This window comes from Trachypithecus francoisi, unplaced genomic scaffold (genome assembly GCF_009764315.1).
Source record: "Trachypithecus francoisi isolate TF-2019V2 unplaced genomic scaffold, Tfra_2.0 Contig01474, whole genome shotgun sequence".
NCBI lineage: Eukaryota > Metazoa > Chordata > Mammalia > Primates > Cercopithecidae > Trachypithecus > Trachypithecus francoisi.
The window spans coordinates 1,141,536-1,156,773 of NW_022681435.1; the positions used below are offsets into that span (position 1 = coordinate 1,141,536).

Below are 15,238 nucleotides of genomic sequence, written 5' to 3' on the forward strand. Positions count from 1 at the left end.
AAATGAAAAACTGCCTGGGATGAAGCTGCTGAATCTATTTAGTTCTCGCCCCTCCCTTGTTCTGTTGCCACCCTTTTTCCAAGATGGGAGAAGACAGAGAAAGATAATACTCCGGGCAAAAGGAAAGAAAGCAAGTAGACGATAGAAATTCCTGTTCCAAAAGACTGAAATGGGCTCCGTTGTTCAAGATTTTTCTAATTTCTTATTTTACTCTAAACAAAGATAGATTTAGTAACTCTTTCATGGGATTGCTGGCTGCTTTAGGAGGCAATCTGAAAATCCACAAATTTTCATCGTATATGATTCATTCTGCATGAGCCCCCTCCACAGTGTCTGACATATTGGCCGAGTGCAATGGCTCACGCTTGTCATCCCAGCACTTTGAGATGCCGAGGCAGGCAGATCAGTTGAGGTTAGGAGTTTGAGGCCAGCCTGGCCAAAATGGTGAGACCCCGTCTCTACTAAAATAGAAAAATTAGCCGGGCCTGGTGGTAGGTCGCTGGTAATCTCAGCTACCCAGGAGGCTGAGGCAGGAGAACTGCTTGAACCCGGGAGGTGGAGGTTGCAGTGAGCCAAGATTGGGCCACTGTACTCCAGCGTGGGTGACAGAGCGAGACTCTCTCTCCAAAAAATAATAAATAAAGTATTTGACGGATCAGTGCCAAAACACAACAGTTTTGGGCAGAACTATGACCAAACACTCTATTTAGGGGAAAGATGTTCAGACGTAATTCTTACCTTCTGCGATTTCCTATCCACATTCATTAAACTTGTAATCTGATTACTCAAGGCGCCACTTTGCTCTTGTGGACAGCAAGATCAAAACTGTCAGACAGACTAGACAAACTTTAGAAAACACAGCACTGGAAGTTGGGATAAAGAGCTGGATTTCAGCAGGGACTCTGCATTGACCAGTTCTCTGGTCTGAGCAAGTCACTGGCCTCTCCGTATTCATTTTTGTGAACTACAAAATAAGCAAGTTTGATTTCCATTCTTGGAAATAGGGCAGGATAGTATATTTGGACAACTCTCCCACAGAAAACTAAAAATGATGGATAACAGTTTTTTGAAAAATTTTAAAATACTGAGCAGACAAGATAACAAGGAATCATTGAGCCAAAATCAAAGTGAAGGCTGGAACCCAGGGAAGAAGAAAACACATTTTTTGCCCTGGGGACATCTGCCAACATCGAAAATATAATGGGCTCTTGGGTCAATGAGAACAGAAGTGAAAACCCAAGACGTACTCCAAAATCAGTATTCTAACAGAAGATAAGGGGATGATAGTATTTGTAAGATTAAGGAGTTATTGTTAAAGTAACTGAATTAACTAACATTTGTTAAACACTTAGGAAAGTACTTGATCTGTAGTAAATACCTACCATAGTCACCAATATTGATCATAAGTGGCTAATTTAATAATCCCTCCAATATCTAAGAAAACCTGAGCCTTACATTTTTATAACTCCTTGTTCTGCTAAACAGGTCAGTGATTTTTAAATACTCTCCTGGATCTTAGAAACACCCAAAACATTTAGGTTAAACAATCCTACCTTCTCCGGGAACCTGTATAACACCATCAGAGTGAGAATTCAGTAAGCATTACATTTATTCAGTGGCTTGGTTTACCATTACAGTATTCTCTTTATATCTCGGTGTATTTCTGTGTGTAATATACAAATGACATGTTGTCAAAAGTTATGTATGCTGATCAGAGTCCCAAGCTAAGAATGCAGACTAAATACCATGTAACTTTAAGCTTGATTTGAAATAAACAGGTATGAGAGTTACCTAGATTGATTTGACGTAGAGCTGTGTAGTTGTCTTTTCTATATTCTGAGCCTACAACATGCCAATCACCCAGGACCCTAGAGTTTTATGAAATCAGAAAAATGCCTAAAATGGTATTTTGCATTGCTCTAAGTCTACAGATTCCTGCTCTTGTCGAAATATATTGATTTCTTAATAAAAATTTCAGCACATTCAGAATGCATTCAGAGATAGAATGTTAAGTTCTTCCAGGAACGATAATCATTCTGAAACACAATGAAGTCTACACTGCCTCAAAACCTTCTCCCTGCAACAACAGACACTATTAAATATCCTCCACACCATTATGGAGACTCACAGACTGCGTACATCTGTGGCTTCTACTAATTTCCTAGTCCAGGAAGAACCCTTGGCTGAGCCCTCACACAAACTGAGATGGCATATGCTCTCCGTCAGTGCCAGATGAATTTAAGAGTTCAAAATATTTCATCAGCAAAGAGCGTGTTAAGGATGTGCACATTTTCATTAGCACCCAGTATAATAAGAGCTCTAAGTAGAGTAATTTCAAGTAAAATTTGAGTGCTATTACGGACGTAGGAAGAGTTGGGGAGATTCAAATATTGACAGATAATGTCCACACAAGCATGATTGTTTCTGTTTTCTATTAGACATAAGATATGGTGCTTCAGAATGAGTGATCTGGGCACTAACAAGAAACTTGACAAGAAGCTTCCAGCACTTCCCAAATCTGACTAAGCAAAGGATGAGGGTTATGTCAATGCTTCCCACACAAATGTTAAGATATGTCAGGCCAGGTGCGACGGCTCACGCCTATAATCCCAGCACTTTAGGAAGCCAAGGCAGGTGGATTATGATTTCATTACTCAAAGCTCCACTTTGCTTATGCGGACAGCAATCAAAACTATCAGACTAGAAACACGTGAGGCCAAGAGTTCGAGATCAGCCTGGGCAACATGGCAAAACACGTCTCTACTAAAAATACAAAAATTAGCTGGGCATGGTAGTGCACACCTGTAGTCCCAGCTACTCGGGAGGCTGAGGCACTAGAATCATGTGAACCCAAGAGACAGAGGCTGCAGTGAGCCGAGATTGTGCCACTGCACTCCAGCCTGGATGACTAACGGAGACACTGTCTCAAAAAAAAAAAAAAAAAAGATATGTCAAATATAAAGAATACAGACCTGGGCTTTCCATTTTCAGATGACTGCTGTCAACTCTGGCTTTCTCAGAGCTAATGGATTTCCTAACCAAATAAATTTGAAACTCAAAGGTCAAGCATGAGATCATCTTATAGTATTTCTCATATGATAAGAAAAGTTAAAGTGTAGATATGCTGGTGAGAAAGTATAGTAGGAAAAATTTGTTCGCAGACTGCAATATTTTAGCCTTAATTAACCTCCAACTTAAACTTCCATTAATAAGTCCTTTAAAACAGTATTATTTTCCTTAAGTTAAAAATACACTGTTTTTCAAAAATGAACACTAAATTTCTGCTGCTTAAGACATGGAGTTAATTCCACGGTGTGCTGCTATAAACAGGGAAAGCATCTTCCTATAACATAAAATTCAGATAATGAGAAAGTAACAAAATGAAGTGCGTAACTATTATGTTACAAATACGTCAGTGGTGTTCCTTATATTGAAACTCAGAAATCTTTTTGAAACTCAAGGTGGTAAACAGTTACATTATGAAACTGAACCAAATGTAACACTGAAGCCTTTATACTAATTTCTGTATTTGGAAGTGTCAACGATCATCTATCTTGAATGATGCCCTAGCTTGAATATATAATGTGAAATGCTGAGAGATGAGTGCCATTTAGCAACCTTTCAAATGTATGGCACTGGCTAGTTGGGGTCTTCCTCTTGAAGAGAAGTTAGTCATTTGGGGACCCTACCTTTTTAAGCAATATCTTACAAATAAGAGCCATGAATAACTCAAGCAAGAGTATAACGTGAACTATATATACCTTCTTTGACTTTTTGAAATGTGACCAATGTAAAAGCACTTAAAAAAAACAGTCTTAACTAAGACAGTTTTCTTGGAGCATAAACATTTCGAATCAGGTGAGAATAACAATCAGAAGTAAGTTACCATATCTGAAGAAAAAAAAAAAATCAAAGTACCACCTAACTTCAACATTACACAGATAAGTTTCAAAGTACTTAAATGTGAAAATATTACTAGGAAGTTTTTAACTAGGTGTCTGGTACCTCCTAAGGACATATCACCTTCTAAAGATATATCACAAAGTGCAAGAAATAAAAGGTAGATACTTTAGAAAACGAAGCATTAAACAACTAAGGAATACATTTAAGAATATGCTTCATTTCCTAATAAAACTGAATATATACCTCTGACAACATCTACAGGTAATTATGTGTGTATTTTTCAAACCATACATGTAATATTTATAATGCAAAATCCGTAATATTATAATGACTTCAGATATACAGATTGGTATTTAAAATGCCTATTTGGTAAATAATTTACTGAATTTATTCTTGGGAGAGGTTAGCCAACATGAAACATGGAACCGTTTCCTTTTTTCTTCCCTGATACCTCTTTTCTCCCGAGGGTGCCATTTGTGAGGTTCTGAGAAGGGGAGGCTGGCTTAATTGAAATATTTGTAGGCTGTAATTGCTCTGTCTAACCACAATGGTCTACTTCTCCCAAACAGCATTCTTTCCTCTTGCTTTCTCCTTTTTCTTCTATTTCCTTTTATACTTTAACAAAATCTACTTCTCCTGTTTCTTTTATTGTCATTTCCTATTCCAGATGCTTGACTAATATTGGTGAAGTCAATAGTTTTACATATTCAAAACTCTTCCCTAAAATCTAGTTTTCCAGCACAACTCCTTTTGCTTAAAATAATCAGTCCCATAAACTGATTTTCCTTTTACCCTTTCAACATGGCAATCCTTCCACCTATGTTTAACACTGCAGCCTATGACCTGGCAATGACAACTAATCAATCTTACATGCTATCTTCAGGGGTCATGTCTTAGTTTTAGGCCAATTTTCTCTGTATTTAGGCTCAAATGTGCAAATCACACTATATTATTCTGCAAAACATCAATGAGAAGGCTTAATTAAGTAACACTGACAGATAAATCCATTTCTTTCACAGTAATCAAATCAAAGCAGGTTGACATAACACAGGAACTTAATACAGTTATTCCCTTGTAATTGGAAAAAGGCCCTTTACTTCTCATTAAAGCAATCTTCTGGGTACTGGCATAATAAGGAGGCTCAGAGCTTTAATACTGCCCTATAAAAGTCTCAAGATACAGACCCCTTAAGCAAACAAGCCAGATTATCTAATTCCTTGATCACAGCAGAACATGCAGTTCCTACTGTTTTAAACTACTAATTCTTTATCTCTCCTACAATTAAAAAGAGGTAAATTAGTATCAAACACATATAATGAAAATCTGTAAAAACGCATAAACTGTTTACAGTTGTATAAATCTACCTCCACATGTATTTGAAGGGAAGCAGTCTATTAAAAATGAATTTGAAACACTTTACACATGTGAAATTGTAATAGCTTGGATCACGGGAAAATCTATTTTACTCTATGGGCTCAATAGGACATGTATTGCCTAAATTTACAGTGTGATACTTAACCATATAGTACAACCTTGTTCATCAGAATTGTAAGAGAATGGAAGTTTTAGTAAAGCATTTAATTTTTGTGGTATGAAATAAATATTAGTCATCCGGTCAACTGTAGGCTGCTCTTCCTCTTCTAAACCCCAGAAAAAGTGTGACAATATTATACCATGTTCAGATCACCAAACTAAATAAAATAAAATTTCACCCTTTCAACTCCAATTTTGAGGGCGTTTCTATTACTTATTTATTGGCACCTGACCAATCTCGAAATGATTCCAGCAACTCTTTCTGAAAGGATAATTTATAATCTAGGCACTACATGGTGATCTCCAAATGGTGGCTGACCACCCAAATACTCCAAGGAACCTCATAAAAAACAGAGATATCCTAGCCTCACCTGGGAACTGATCAAGAAAAGATCAAGGGTTGAAGTCATTTTTTCATTCTTCCCATGTTTTACATTTTTATTTTTTTTAAGTTTTGGGGTTTTTATCTATTTGTTTTTGAGACAGGGTCTCATTCTGTCACCCAGGCTGGAGTCCAGTGGCACAAACACAGCTCACTGCAGCCGCAACCTTCCAGGCTTAGGAGATCCTCCCAATTCAGCCTCTCAAGTAGCTGGGACCACCACATCAGGCTAATTTTAAAAGTTTTTAATTATAGTGCAGTTAGAATTATGTAATATGTTGCTTCTGAACCATTTGTAAGTTGCACCAGTTATATCCTTTTATCCCTTAGTATTTCTGTGTGTGCTTCCTAAGAACAAAACAGTACTATTATCAAAATCAGAAAATACACTGTGGGCACTTTGATCCAATCCATAATCCATATTCCAATAGGGCACTTCCTCCATCTCTGGCAGAAGACCAAGTCCAGGATCATGCCCTGTACTTAACTGTCTATCTGTTTTATCCATCTGAATCAGACATAATTCCTCAGTCTTTTCTTTCTGTGATATTAGAATTTTGGAAGAATACAGGCCAGTTATTTTATGGAAATGTTTCTCAATCTGGGAGGATCAGATGCTTCCTCATGATTATATTCCAGTGGATATAATACTACAAGAGTGGCCTGGTGTCCTTCCTAGGACATCACTTCCACAGCCCCTTGATGGCATGTTGGTCTGTCCCTCAGTGTTATGCCAATTTTGATCACCAGGTCAAAGTGGTATGCAAATTCTGCAGTGTATGATTATAATTTTTCCCTGTTGAACTAATAAGTCATCTGAGGAAAGATTCCTTAAGAACATTCAAACTAATTTTTAAGTATGTGCTTATTGAAAAAATATAAAATACAAAAATGTATAAGGTAAAAAGTGACAATGCTCTCAAGTCTCACTTGCACCACTCTTAGATGAGGGATAACCCATCACAGCTTCCTATTTCTTTACATATCCTCACGTCTGTGATCAACTGGTTTTGACAGTCGCAGAAATGTAGGGCAATAAATGCTTGACTGAAGTTTCTGTTCTATTTGAATTGGTAAAAAATATTCTTCAATCGTTGATCATCCAGTGGCATTTCAATTCAGACAATGGTTAGTTGTAGCCCCGTGACCTAGGTGGGAGGGGGGAGGGCAGGAACAAGAATATATTGAGGCATAATTTACTATGAACTTGGAAGGGATTTGGCCTAGATGAAGACAAGATGGACTGACCCACTTATAAAGTAATGCAGTGTATAAAGGCAAGTTAAAGAATCAGTTTTGGAGCCAAGCTATCCTAACAGGCTATTTGGTGCCTCCTCCCACCACGTTCTGTAAACCATTGTGTGAAAAGGAGACCTGCCATTGCAGAGGGACTTCCCAATTAAAAAAAAATTCAAATGCAGAGACAAGCACACTCATGACACAGAAAAATTTGGTGTGGTTTCCACGGGCTGACGTACAAAAAAATTGGAAACATCTAAAATATTTTAGAAGGGGGAGATAAGTTGCCACTTTTAAAAGAATATATTCCCACATTCAGAGAGCAAGTATGCAAATGAACTAGCCCCACCCGCCCACAAAGTGAGGAGTGAAGACTGACCCCAAAAAAGACTGTGAGAGGAACTTTGCCATTCAAGAGAGCATAAGCATAATCGTACAATATTGAGTTAACTTGTTATAATCAATATAAGGTAGAAACAGTCCCTTTAACCTTTAAATGAAGCCCTCGTCGTTGTTTTTTTTTTTTTTTTTTTTTGAGATGGGGTCTCGCTCTTAATCTAGGGTGTATGTAGTGCAGTGGTGCAATCAGGGCTCACTGCAGCCTCAAACTCCCAGGCTCAAGCAATCCTCCCATCTCAGCCTCCCGAGCAGCTGGGACCACAGGCACACACCACCATACCCAGTGAATTTTTTGTAGAGACAGCATCTCGCTATGTTGCTCAGGTTGATCTCCAACTCCTGGGCTCAGGCAATCCTTCCAGCCTCCCAAAGTGCTGGGATTGCTGGTGTGAGCCACCATGCCCAGCCTACAGCCCTTGTCATTGTATAAACTGAACAGTGCTAACATATTTCAACTGCGATTTATAAAGGCTGAGAAAATGTTCCTCACAATTCCACTTCAGCCAAATGCCTGGCAGACATTGGCAAAGGTTTCTCTTACTTGGGTTTATAAATGTGTGTGTGCGTATGTGTGCATGTGCGTGTGTGCGTAAAATCAGCATATACACACACACGATACACAAACTTGCATTTCCTAATCGTTTCTTGATATTAATGATGGTGTTTAAAACAGTTCCCATATGTTACAACTCGTTCAAATGATACCTCCTTATTTTTTATCAAATTGGTCAGAGAAGTCTGACTGGCCATTTTATCTCACGATAATGTAACCACAATTTTCAATTATGCTTTTGGCTTCCTATTTTTTATATACTCATCTCATTTAAAATGATGTACCAGGGATCATTCAAAGCATAAAACCGGGATCAAGAGAAGTTACATACCTAAACACGAGCAGACTAAAATCATTTTTCAAAAGAGGAAAAACAAAAATCACAAGAAAATTGGTAGATGTCCTACATAAAAGAGGCTATTTTGCATAAGACATACTTTCACCCTTTCATGCTGTTATGATTACCTGTTTAATTCTAACAGAGAATAGAATACTTGCTTATGTTCACAAGGATACTTGCTGAAAGAAGAAAGGTGTACAGTGTTACGACGACTGAGTTTTCACAGCTAGCAATGTACATTTTTAAACCATGTCAGCAATGAAAACAAAACCATGAGTCTCTCCTCCGTGGGTCCTTTTTCACAGGGCAGTGCCAGGCCCACTGCAATACCGTTTCACTACCAGGGCACATGCAGTTGCCATCATTTTGAGAAAGGCCCAGGACTTTGCTAGCAGGACAGGTCTATGAGGGAAACATGGACCAAGGTTTCCTCCAAACCATGCTGCCTCCCTTACTTTCACTTTCAGGTTCTATAAAACATGTTCACTCCTCAAGTAGTGAAAATACATCTGCCTTACTTTGCTAGTCCAGCTGTTGGGGGCAGGACCTGAAACAGATGAGAACGCATCAACGGATAATTTCTTAGGTTTAATCACATCAAATTCCTGGGAATAAGCATTTTTGGTTCTAGTAGGTCTGCAACTTCGATGCATCCTGCCTTTTGCCCATCTGATAACTAGTGGAATACCAGTCAGAAAGAGATGAGCTGCTCTGAGGTACTGGTCTTACCAATTCAGTAAGTGGAATGGTAAAAAGCTGTAACTCTTCCTCAGGAATGGAAGAAATGTCATTAGGAGATAGAGGCAAAGACCTGAAGAATGACAATAACCAGGCACCTTAAGAGAAAACAAGAAGCAGGGAAGGGGTCTTGGGAAAGCCCGAGCTGTCAGTACAGAATAATGATTTATCTGATGAGATTAGCAGACAGTTTGATTAGAAAAGATGCCTTTTTAACACAGCAAAGATTGCAATGTTACTTGAAGATTTTGTTGTAGGAAAAAGCCGTGCCTGCCAAATGTGGTCTGTAACAGCACAGGCTAGCCATGAATGATACAGTGGGAAAATAGCCACTAAGCCAGATTTTATTTGATTTGTACTGATGATTTTTATTAGAATACATGGATCATTGCTTCAACCTTTCCATGTAAAACCAAATCAAATTCAAAAACTCACACATCAGTCACCTAACCTTATGTCATTCCTTCTGCTTTACTCAAGTTGAGCCACATTTCAGCTGATCTGTCCTCGAGAAATTGTTCAGCTACTCAAAACTGTTGGGCCAAATTCTGGGAGGCAAGTGGCATACAAATGAAACCGCGAAATCTGCAGTTACAAGTAAGAAACTAGAGAAAAGAAATACCGCAAGCTTCCGAAACGCAGAATGAATTCAAAACAATATACAGTCATGCAAAGCAAGATAAAATGAATTATCTTTATTGTACCAAATGAGTTGTAATTTGTTTGTAAAAGGCCCCCACCTCCCCCAGCTTTTTTTCACTTAAACCCTTTTCAATTCAAGGAACTGTAGAGAATTTTGCAACCAGAGAAAGTCCACAGTTCTGTGGCATAAGGAGATTTAAACTGCAATAAACAGTTTTACAAATTAAAAATCTTCAACATTTAAGGTGAAAATTATAAATGTTAAATATTACATTGGTCGGAAATCTCTGATTATTTAGAAGAATTGCTTCATTAAAAGGAATGAAGTTTAATCACATGAAATATGGCAATGGGTATCCAAAGAAAAAGTGCCAATAACCTACTTCCCACCATTTCTTTACCTTTTCTGTTTCTGCATTAACATTTTCCCTTTCTTCCTCAAACATTGCAAGTTTCATTTTAAACCTGTAACCAATACTTATTATTTGGATGTCCATTTCTAGTTAACAAATCAGTTCCATCTTCATGATTTCCTTTAGTGTCCCAAACAACTCTGAAATGCAAGTTATTATTTTCTCTTCAGAGAAGGTAAATAACTTTCCCAGTGACAGGCCATCAGCAATCCAATGAAGACATGAAGACCCAATGAAGACATTGGGCATATGTGGCTCATGCTCAACCTCTGGAAGACACTGGATTGTATCAAATACCTAATACCTCTGGGTACCTTAACAAACACCCAATATCTCTGAAAACTAGTGGTCACCAAACTTGCAGACCTCTGGTGTTTTCACCAATCCCCATCTCTTTCTGCCCCTGACCACCTAGGAATCTGAAATTCCCCATCCTCCTTTGCAGTCATGGGATCATATGACTAGGATGTGGCCAATAAAAAGTGAGCAGAAGTAATACTTGCCTTGTCCAGGCCTGGCCCTTAAAATTTCTCATGTAATCGTCTATGCACTCTCCTTTTCCTCTTTGATCAGCCTGATACCAATATCTAGTGAACTCCAAGGTCCTAGGGGATAGCAGACCGGAACCATGGAAGAAGCCAGGCTAGGACCAGAGCCCACCCACATTGCTCTGTGACACCAGAGAGTAATAACTCTCTGCAGTGTTAAGCTACAGAAGTTTGGGGATTGTTTGTTCCAGCAATTAGCATACCCTGACTAATGCATCTTCCAAAACAGACTTCCGTGAATTCTGGCGCTATGATTCTATCTTCCAAGTAAAGCAAACATACGCAGTTAGAGCTGGCACCAGTCAGAATTGTGAAGCAGGGGAAACTGGTCTTTGAACTATCCTTCTTTCCCTTTCAGACTTGTTTTCCCCTCTTAGCATTTCCTCCCTCTGAGCACCAAATGTTCTCAGGCTGCTCAGTCTCGTCTGTCTCAAGAAAATAGACTCAAGATATTCATTATCCATTCTTTCTCTTAACCATTACCTTTTGAATACCACCCATGGTGGTGTGGTGAGCTGCTTGCTACCTGGGCAATTTTGAAGAAAGTCTTTAACATCTCACATTGAATGCATCCTCAACTGTAAAATGGGAATGACTGTATCCACCCTCTAGTACTGTTGTGATGATTACAAATAACAAGGAAAATGTTACCACAGAACCTGGAACACAGTAGGAACTCAAAAAAAAAAAAGTAGGGGGGCGAGGGGGATTACTATGTGTATTACACTTATTGCTATGGTCACAGCATGATATTTGACATCAAAAGGATACAAAATGTACATCCAATAGGATGCTTTCTCTCTGAAATACATAATCTAGACTGGGAAGAAAATCTTACGAAAATAAAATACAGTATTTGATTACTAACACAAACATAGCAGAATTTTTGAGAAAGGTGAGTTATAGGGGTTAGAACCAACACTTGCAAAGAACTGGTGATTTAGGACAGAATGATGTTGAATTTCAGAGAGGCCTAACAGAAAGGCTCATGATTAACCTAAGGGAATAAACTGCTACACCTCAACATTTTTCATGTCACATTGTGTAAGGTGGTGCCCTGTTCCTGGTCTCTTTATTGATTCAGTTATTAATTCTGTGTCAACCCTGATACAGATGTCACTAAAATCAAACAAACCCTAGTATAACAGGGGTGGGGGACAAGGATTGATTTTGCTTTGTAAAAAATCTGGCATAGGCCAGGTGTGGTGGCTCACAGGCCGGGTGCGGTGGCTCACACCTGGAATCCCAACACTTTGGGAGGCCGAGGCGGGTGTATCACTTGAGGCCAGGAGTATGAGACCAGCCTGAGCAATATGGTAAAACCCTGTCTCTACTAAAATCACAAAAAATTGCTGGGTGTGGTGGCAGGTGCCTGTAATCCCAGCTACTTGGGAGGCTGAGGCAGGAGAACCACTTGAACATGGAAGGTGGAGGCTGCAGTGAGCCAAGACTGTGCCACTGCACTGTAGCCTGGGCAACAGAGCAAGACTCCATCTCAAAAAAAAAAAAAAAACCTGGGATGTATCTAATTTGCAAAGAAGGAAAGCAGTGGCATCTTGGAGAGCTCTCTGGCATTGTATGTGTATTTCTCCAACTCCATGTTTCATTTTGTAACACACTGGTAACTCGGAACTGGCACAATTTTGGGAGTATTTACACCATGGAAATTGGCAAACATGATAAATAATGCTTTTTTTCTTTGAAAAAGAGGTTATGAAATATTTACCACCACATCAGTGAAAACAATCATTCATTGTGAGGTATTTGTACTCAAATTGCTTCATTTAACTTTCACAGCCATTACTCAGGTAGACTGTTTTATCCACATTTTACAGATGAAAAATCAGGCCTCACAATGGTAAGTGATTGGCAAGAAATCCTGTTGTCGGTGCTCCCTGGACTAAAAACCAGGTTGCTTACAAAAGTGAAGAACACCTGGATTTCTTTTTCTCAGCATATCAAAAAGATATTCCCATGAAGACAGAAAGCTATACTTTAAAAACATCTAAATTCAGGCAGTAGTCCTCCCAAAACCTTTAATTTTCTACTTGGCTTCATTTTGCTTCTCTACTCATCTAACTCTCCACTTAATCAATATATACTTCGTTTTTACCACCCTGACTTCTAGACGTCCAATTCAACATTTTGGACCTATGTCCTTCCAAGAATTACCCCTTACAATGTCTCAAGAAATAGACTTGTGCCTAATGACTGGGATATGTTATGAACAATCTTTAAATCAGTGATTCTTCATACACCTGTTCTCACCAAGGTAGTCTAATCCATCTTGGTCTGAGCTACAGTTACAATGAGTAAGTCTGGGTTTAGAAAGAGCTGAGAGACTCCTTGAATTCAGATGAGGTTTCTGACATTTATTCAATAATGACTGTTGTCAACAGCTAGCATCAGGATTGGAAAAGGGCCTAGGGGTGAGAAAAGCCAGGAAACTTACAGGTATCAGGTGCAGTCTGAGATCCAGGGGATCTACCATATTAGCAAGGACAAAAAGGTTCTTTGTACCCCTCACCTCTGACACCTCCATGTCAACTTCACCCTAACGCAGGCTTCTCTCAGGGTCATGGGATTCCAGATCTACTTGCTTCCTCACTGACTTTCAATGGGAGCAAGTTCAGTCTATAAAAGAGCAAAATTCCTGCTGAACGTTGTCCTGATTGGGACCATGATGGAACAATCCCTAAAGCCAAAAAATACCATGCATGGATTTGCTTAGACCTGGATGACTCAAATTAATCATCGTGATGACAGGGATAGGATTACCTTGATTGTTTTAGTCCAGTCACAGTAGTCCATAAGGGATGTAGTGATCCCACACAAATCACAGAGATAGCACACACTAGGGAAGGAGTAGAGTATATAGTAGTGAGACAACAACAGTTGGAGACAGCACCCCAAGAACCACCGGCATATTAATAGTGTATAGTGTATCGCTTAAGAGGTCTTTATGAATAGACATGCAAACTCCCTCCTTCAGATACTTGAGTCTTCCTATTGATGTCAGGATTGGAGCAACGTTCTTAATTGTGAACATCAAGGTCATCCTGATAACATACCCTCACGCCCTCGTGTTCTCTCTTCCAGCTACCTTGATTGCTTTGACAACACTCAAGTACTTCACTGGCCCTTCTGCTGCAGAACTTGAACATGTGGTTCCTCAAATACAGTACTTTCCTCCCAACTCCCACCACTCCACTTTCCTGCTGTGACTATTTCACTCCTGTATCAACTCCACTGAATCATCATTTCCTTACGTCAGCTTTCCTTGTCCCCCCGACTAGCAATAAATGTCCTCCTCAATGAAGTATCTTGCCCTTCTCCTTCACTAGACTTGTCACAGATGTAATTTTACATTTTTAGGATTCTCAAGTAATTTCTTGCCCACTAAAGAATAAGCTGCATAAACACAAGGGCTGTATCTGGTTTGCCTTCCATCCCACCCTCGGCACCCAGTACGGGGTAGGGGTAATAAGGCACCCTCGGCGACTCTTGGTGAAATGGATGGCTGTGTCTTTAGCCCCTCAAAGGGGCCGTCCATACAAAATATATCCAAAATGCCAGCTGAATTCATAAAGTTACGAACCATTCTGCAGTATTCCTGTGACTTTGAGAAGAATACCCAACATGATGAAAATGTATAATGAGTTTTCACCTTGTCCACTGTTGGCTAGAGAAATCACAGGTATGCTATAAAGGTTAGCATGGCACAATACATCTTTTCTCCATAATTTAAATATTCGTTTGTTTCACAAATATGCAAGTACACATTAAGATTCAGTAAGAAATATGCAGATCAGTCCTCTTAACACATTGAAACACTTCACTTGCCAGTCACATGACCAGAAGGAGTTAATGTACAAGTCTCAAGCTCAGTGATTTCTATAGTAAAAATGCAGTGAAACAGTCAGACTTCATGTATGTCTTATCCCCTGACAGAAATAATCTCTTATATGGTCATTGTAAAGGGAAATATTTGCCTCTTTATGCTCACTTTGATATGCACCCTAGTGATTTGATACATATTATATAATCATTGGCCTCAGGACAGAGGAGAAAACAATTGTTACCTCTACAGTGAAACAGCTTTCTGTGATCAGGTAATAGCAAGATAGAAAGTGAGTTAGGCATTCTGCGTCACTTACTTGGATGGCAGTTACAGCTCAGCATTTTTTGGAAAACCTTTCCCCTGTAACTTCCCCATTGATGAACAAAAATATCATTAATATTTAATGTTCTGCTTCATTTATAACAACCAGAACCACCATGCTAACAATAAATATCCTAGAGCAGTTTACTGCTTTCGATTTTCAAAGCACTTTCATGCACAGTATTTCATCTTCCTTTACAACTTTGTACATCAGAGAAAGTTAGGGCTTGGTCCAAGGACTCAAGGCAAGTTATTGGAAAAGCTGGGAGGAGAACCTATAATTTCTCCTTTCAACCTCTTTCCAAACTGCCTCTTACCCATTTTCTTATGTTATGAGAGAGAAGTGACATCTGCAGAAACTGGAACTCCAAATTTGGATGAAAGAC

General features: G+C 39.1%; 1 protein-coding gene and 1 long non-coding RNA gene across 17 annotated transcripts in view; one reads left to right on the plus strand and one right to left on the minus strand.

Annotated features, from left to right (window-relative positions):
* The window catches only part of LOC117099081, a 30,499-nt gene extending 16,494 nt beyond the window's left edge, over window positions 1–14,005 (plus strand). Inside the window, exon 2 of the long non-coding RNA XR_004443685.1 lies at window positions 13,790–14,005. This is a non-coding gene — a long non-coding RNA (uncharacterized LOC117099081). The remainder of the gene's footprint in view (window positions 1–13,789) is intronic.
* Window positions 1–15,238, minus strand: part of TCF4 (transcription factor 4) — a 369,074-nt gene that overhangs the window by 246,212 nt on the left and 107,624 nt on the right. The gene's annotated exons all lie outside the window — the stretch shown is intronic.